The following is a 6,629-nucleotide window of genomic DNA, read 5'->3' as shown; positions in this document are numbered from 1 at the left end:
CACATAAATTGAAACTGAAAATATTTTTAAAAAAATCATAAAGGAGAGTTTTTTTTAATGGAATTGCCATCATCATAGTCATGTTGCGCGTTTTGGGTTTGGCTTGTCCCCTCATGCCCTATTCTACAAAAAGTTGGTTACAGTTTGAATAGGGTAATATGGACTTTTACCTCAAAATATTCAAGTACATATATTGTGATTTTTTCTTTAGTTTTTTATTCGGTGTTTGATATATACATTTGAATCGACTAAATCTAAATTCATCGGAAAGTCTCATATTAGAGGGTAAAACGTTCCCTAGCAAAAACAACTTCGTACCTGAGGGACTCAAACCCGAAATCTCTGATACTCCTATTTGAACGCCTAACAGTAATGGCATTCTCTCTACTGCATCTGCCTGGAAACATATTAGACAGAAAAAATGAGATTTTTTATTTCTTAAAGAAGAGTTGGCATAAGCATTTACCTTTTAAAATGTCTTTCTTAATGTGGACATTTTTGAAAAGTAAGTTACCTTTTAATGATAATGTTGCGGCTAAATTTGGGATAGACTGTGTGTCACTACCCAGATCGTCGTGATTGACACCCATACTAACCCTCCGGTGGGAGAACCACTACTACAAACCAAACCAAACAACTAAACCAAAAACTAAAGAATTTAAGTTACGGAAGCAAATTAAATACTAAGGAAAGAATTAGGGAGTCCAATAAACTCCAACAAAAGTCTAACAACGAACTAAACAATGCGGAAGAAATAACCTAGAACCTGAAAGTCAATGTACCAAAACATCTAAAGTTCAACAAGTCTAAACAAGAAGGGATACAACCCCAACTAATGAACTAATCAATTAACTAGAAAAGTCTAAGTCCAAAATGGTGGACTCAGACGAAAGAGAACTCATGGCAGCCCGAAAGAACTAGCTCACCCTTTAATTCGAACACGATCACTGATCTTCTAAGTGAGGTCTGTCAGTAGCCGCTTGAAGATGCCCTGTACTAAACACACCCTTGAGTTAAAAAATGGTCACTGATCTTCTAAGCGAGGTCTGTCAATAGCCGCTTGAAAATGCCTTGTACTCAACAAAAATAAGAGAAAGTGCAGTATCAGTACACAACCACAGTGTACTGGAAGGATCACGCGGCTATTCCACTAAGTGTAACATACATTAGTCAATACAACAATATAATCACATGCATATATCGAACATATACAATATTATCAACATTTATGAACAACGAACAACTTCACATTTTCAAGATACACAATTATGACAAGTCATTGGTCCACTCATGGAACCCAAACCCAAACAGTTAGCATACCAGAATGTGGTACCCGATCCAATGATTATGTCGGAACATGGCAACCGATCCAAGTTAGTTATGTCGGAACGTGGCTGTAACACCCTAGAAATTTTTTGAGTTAAGACTCGAACCGTTCTTCGTAGTGAGTGAGATTTTTGCAAGGAATTTAAAATTTCTTGAGTGTTAAGGTCACTAGATAATTATCTTTCTAACGCCATTGAGTTTGCTCAGTTTCGAGTTCGTATGAGGGAGATATGTCCATTCGAAGTTGGCTTGTCTAGATAAGGAAAGTCAAAAACCGGATTTTTAGAGGGGTAATTTTGGTCCTTTTCCTTATCCAATCAGATTTAATTCATTTTTAGTAATACTTTTAGGGGTCTAATATGATTAGGCTCAGTTTTATAATCCTAAAATATGCCTAGGGTTTTAGTTGAGAGTTCAAGAAGAGAAAAGAGGAGACGCTACAAAAAAATCAGCGTTTACCGACGGATGAAATTTGTCGCTAATCTATGATATTCCATCGCTAAATAGGTTTAGTGACGGATTAGCGACAGATTATTGACTGCTACTATATCGCTCGTTGATAATCTCTTAGTGACGAAAAAAGTGTTCGGTCACAAGTTTAGCGACGTCTTAGAGACGAAATATACCTGTCACCACTTGTTAGCGACGGAATAATCCGTCATTATATTTACATTGTTTGTTGCTAATTGCATAATTCATTTCGTCATTTTTGATTAATTCGTGACAGATTTTTTGTTGCTAATCCGTCGCAACATATTTCGTCGCAAATTTTTTTGTCGCTAATCCGTCTCCAGCATTTCTTTATGTAGCAACGACAAAATAGTCGCTATATTTGTTGCTAAGTTTTTTTCTTGTAAATTTGATTTATTTTGTTTTAAATATACGTTGCTGATATAATTTAAATTAAATTGCTAAATACCCCAAAAATAATCAACATATATAATAATATCATAGATGGTTCAAAATATATAGAATATCGAAATTGCATATTTTCTATTCAAAACATCCAAAACAATATATCAATTGTTCTTAAAAGAACCTACATTCATCAAATATTGTTACTGCAGAATTTGTACTTTCCAAAAAAGCAGACAATTTTAAAAAAAGGGATACGATTGTCACGTGAAACTAAGGATCAACCTTATCCTCATTAGTATTAGCTGAAGGAGGCACTAAGGGTGTCACAGTTGATGGGTTGTCAATCCTCTCAATATCAACAAGAAGAAAGTGATTAGTAAGTGCAGGAAGTATTTGCTTTACAAACTCATCCATATTTGTTATCGGTGTTGATTGAGAAATTGAAGGAAGTACTGATGATGAGGCACAAATTTTCTGCCCGTAGTAACTTTTTGCTTCAGAACAAAGACCGTATATTCTTCTCTTCTTTTCTCCCCCCACAGCTTGATAATATGCTTCACATTGATCAATATCAATTTGAGACACTGTTTTTTCCTGCAATATTTCTTCATATTTTCCTGTAATAAGTTGAGGAAAAATGAAAGCATTAAACATTGGGAACAAAATATATTTTGAAGGACAATACAAAAACATGCATAACCTTTTAAGCCTTAGCATTAATGTACAAATTGAGCCTTCAAATTTCAAGCCTTAACAATTCATAACTACATAAGAAGTTTCTACAATATAATAATATGTGCAGTTGATCAATAATATGTAAGGGAATATGCAGCCCAACAGAGAATATGTAGGGAAAAAAGGAAAGAAAGAGAGAGTCGAAACGGACTCATCACAGTTGTATAGCATAGATGGACAAAATAAGAAAAATAAGTATCAAAACAAGGAAATGTATGAACTACCATTCAACCTACCTATTGTACTTGACTCTTTGAAGCAAAAGCTAAGCCAGAATAGACGATCTGTTGTCTCTTGGTTATGTGCTTATGTATTTTTTGAGAGGAAGGTTCGGTAGTTACAAATAAGTATCAAAACAAGGAAATGTATGAACTACCATTCAACCTACCTATTGTACTTGACTCTTTGAAGCAAAAGCTAAGTGATTACTTGATCATGCATAATGCTTGAAACTCCAAACATTCAGTAGTTAGACTTAGGCTCAACTACTGAAAGGAATAAACCAGTAACCAAGGCGACTATTAGCTTTATATAAACAATGTAAACAAAAGCTATTATCAGGTTGAGTTACTTTTTGCTAAGAGATCCAAGTGTAGTTACTGTTAAATGGGTGTCAACTGATCCAGAAAAGGTCCAAGCAAATGTTGAATTGGCCTAGACTAATGAATTTGAGACCAAAGTGTAACTGTTGTTGTTCAACAAAAGGGCTGCCAAAACTATTGGGGTTGGACTATGAGGTTCAATACAAGAAGGGGTCTGAGCTGATGCTTTATCTAGATAACATGAAGACAGTTGCCATTCCATTCCATGAAGACAGTTGCCATTGAATTACAAAATATTGTGAAGAGATGCTTCCTCCAAAATAAAAGTTTATTCTAGAATGACCAACATGTGAACAAGAACTCTAGGATAGTTTTCCAAGAAGACCAACTAGTGCAAAGACAGAATCCAAAGAAATGAATTTTGAAGATATACTAGAGCAAAGACACAATCAAAAGCCAAAATAGCACAAGCTAGAGACAAACTGAATACAATACAAGCCAACATTAACACTCATACCAACAACCAGTAGTCATACTCATACCAGTAACCAGCAACCAACAACCAACAAATATTACACAATAAAGAGAAAGAAAAGTTGTAATAGTTGGTGAATCATATAGGCTGCAATGCCATAGCAACCAACATTAACTGTGTCTTTTCATTTTCAGCCAAGTTCCCTATTTTAAAGATTTTGAACTTACATGAACAATGCGAGAACGCTCATCAACAAAAGACTTTCCATCATGACCATGTGTATGGATGTGTAAATGTAACTTTCTTGGTGTTGGATCTCGACCCTTTTCAACAGCCTATACAAAAGAAAATCACTTTAATTTATAGATACAATCATATTTGTTGAGTAATATGTTTAGATACAAGCGTAGAGAAAGTAAAATTTTTACTTGTATAGTTCGTGAAATATGTACTTACATGTCTTTTGCGTTATTCTCCCATTGAGATAGAGCCGACTGTGTGAGTCCCTGCCGCAGTTTCATGGCCGCCACGACGGTTCTTTGCATTTATTTCTGACTTCTTAATACAATCATCACTTCCCCAAAGTTCCATCCATCTTTCCCATACATGCTCAGGTACAAAACCTGGCCTAACTCCTTCTCCTTTTATTTTTGAAATGAAATTCCTGTAGTTTACTGCCGCCTTAGCCTACCAGTGTCTCTTTACTTCACTTTCACTAACGGAAACATCCTAATAGAATTATTTTTGAAAAAAGATTAAAAGTAATACATTTATATCATATCTATAATTGTGAATACACTTTGTAAACTCACTTACGACTAAAAGTTAAACCTTGAATTCTCCAAAATAACCATCTCTTACATCATTTGAGACACTTTTCCAACTAATTCCATTGGAATCAACATCATTTCTGAAAGACTTAGATATGAAACTCGAGCATGTTTTAGAAGGTTCCAATCTGTATACATTTAAAGACATTATTTGATTGGTTATCATTAAATCAAAAGTAATATAAGTATCTCAAACTATATCTATAAGTTCTAACAAAAAGAATACTCAAATTATATCTGGCTGCTGATTCTCTAATCCTTCACAAAGCTTTCAACAACTTTTTATCACCTAAAAACTTGCAGAAAATAAAGTGAAAAAAAATATATACCATTTTCTTCCTGTTAAAATCGGTATAAACAGAAATGTGTGTGCAAAGATCAGATCTTGTGTGCAAAGTGAGTGAGGATATAGAGAATTTGGACATTTCCAAGACTGATTGTACTGAAAAGATCAGATCTTTACAAATAGAAAGTGAATTCTCAAATACACTAAGAGAAATTTGAAAAAAATACATCTTCTATCTATGTTGACAGTAACTACTCTATGATACAATATTTCTTAAGTTCTTTTCTTTCTTGGCATTTCATGTTTATGACGTGTATGTCTATATACTAGTATTGTTGACTACTTAAAACAACAGTTGGAACAGAGAACGTAGGTAGATAAAGGTTATAAGGATAAAAGTAAAAGAACGGACTAACCCTGCAGAAGTTAGAAAAATAACGGGTCCGGTGAATGGTTACTACTGGAATCGCCTTCAGGAATTGTGTTGCTATGACCTACTGAGTTGCTTTGATTTGGTGCAGATGGTGGTGTCTTAGAGATGGTTGGGGTAGTATTTTGAGCTGGACCCTGACCTATTGTGTTGCTTTGATTTGGTGCAACTGGTGATGTCTCAGAGATGATTGGGGTAGTATTTTGAGCTGACGTTTGAATAGTTGGGGTACCACCTTGTTGAGAAGATACTATAGTGGGCACGAAAATAGTTGGCATGCTTACACGAATAGCTGGATTACTTCTACTTGAGGACTTGCCACGACCTCTTCCTCGAGCCATACCTATATACAATATAATTGTGTTGTTAGACCAAATCAGAGAGAAACAACAAATTAAGCATAACCCATAATAATGAGAACTATTGCAACAACAAAAATTAGAATGAAACAGTTATCACTAGTACAAAATCAAGTTCAGCTACCTGATCAGTGAAATACTTTTCAATAAAGTGAAAGTGTGTTGAAGTATTAAAATTGCCGCTGAAAATCTTGTTGATAAAGAGAAAAAATTGATGCATGTAACTACAAGAGTGTAATAGCTATCATTGACTTCTATCATAACAGATCATATTAATTAAGGAACAAATTATTAAAAGAACCATGGACTTCTATTAGAAGCTGTACACAAAGAATTAGTAACTACATTCTGCAAATTTGTTTCTCGTAAGATTGGTGTCACGAGGCACAACAAGCAACAGTTATATTTCTTGGTTAGTTCCCACTTACTTGTCTTGTTGGATTGCAATTATGAAGAAATGGTGACAATGTAAGTTGATTCAAATACGTAACTTCAGAGTACAATTCCACTTCTTACAGTTATATTATAGCATTATCAAGCTGCAGAAAAAGCAACTATTCTTTTAAATGTCTTATCTAAAAAACAAAAGAAAAAAAAGATTCCAAATAGTTGCATGCTTGTAACTGTATATCAATGCCTGTTTTGCAGCCTCCTCACTTTTTGATTACCACAAGTATACACAAAATATCAAGATCTTTACTCCAAAATTTGCAGTATACAATACATTTACCGTACAATAATCATGATAATTACATACAATTGATAATTGATAGCAAGCATTTTCTATC

At 34.3% G+C, this 6,629-nt stretch overlaps 1 pseudogene; it reads right to left on the bottom strand.

Moving 5' to 3' along the window:
• Positions 1-2,454: 2,454 nt before the first annotated feature.
• On the bottom strand, positions 2,455-5,823 carry LOC102590072 (uncharacterized; annotated as a pseudogene).
• Positions 5,824-6,629: the final 806 nt, after the last annotated feature.

The sequence above is a fragment of the Solanum tuberosum genome, unplaced genomic scaffold (genome assembly GCF_000226075.1).
Source record: "Solanum tuberosum cultivar DM 1-3 516 R44 unplaced genomic scaffold, SolTub_3.0 scf00440, whole genome shotgun sequence".
In the NCBI taxonomy this organism is placed as follows: domain Eukaryota; kingdom Viridiplantae; phylum Streptophyta; class Magnoliopsida; order Solanales; family Solanaceae; genus Solanum; species Solanum tuberosum.
This window is presented reverse-complemented; position numbering and strand designations above follow the sequence as displayed.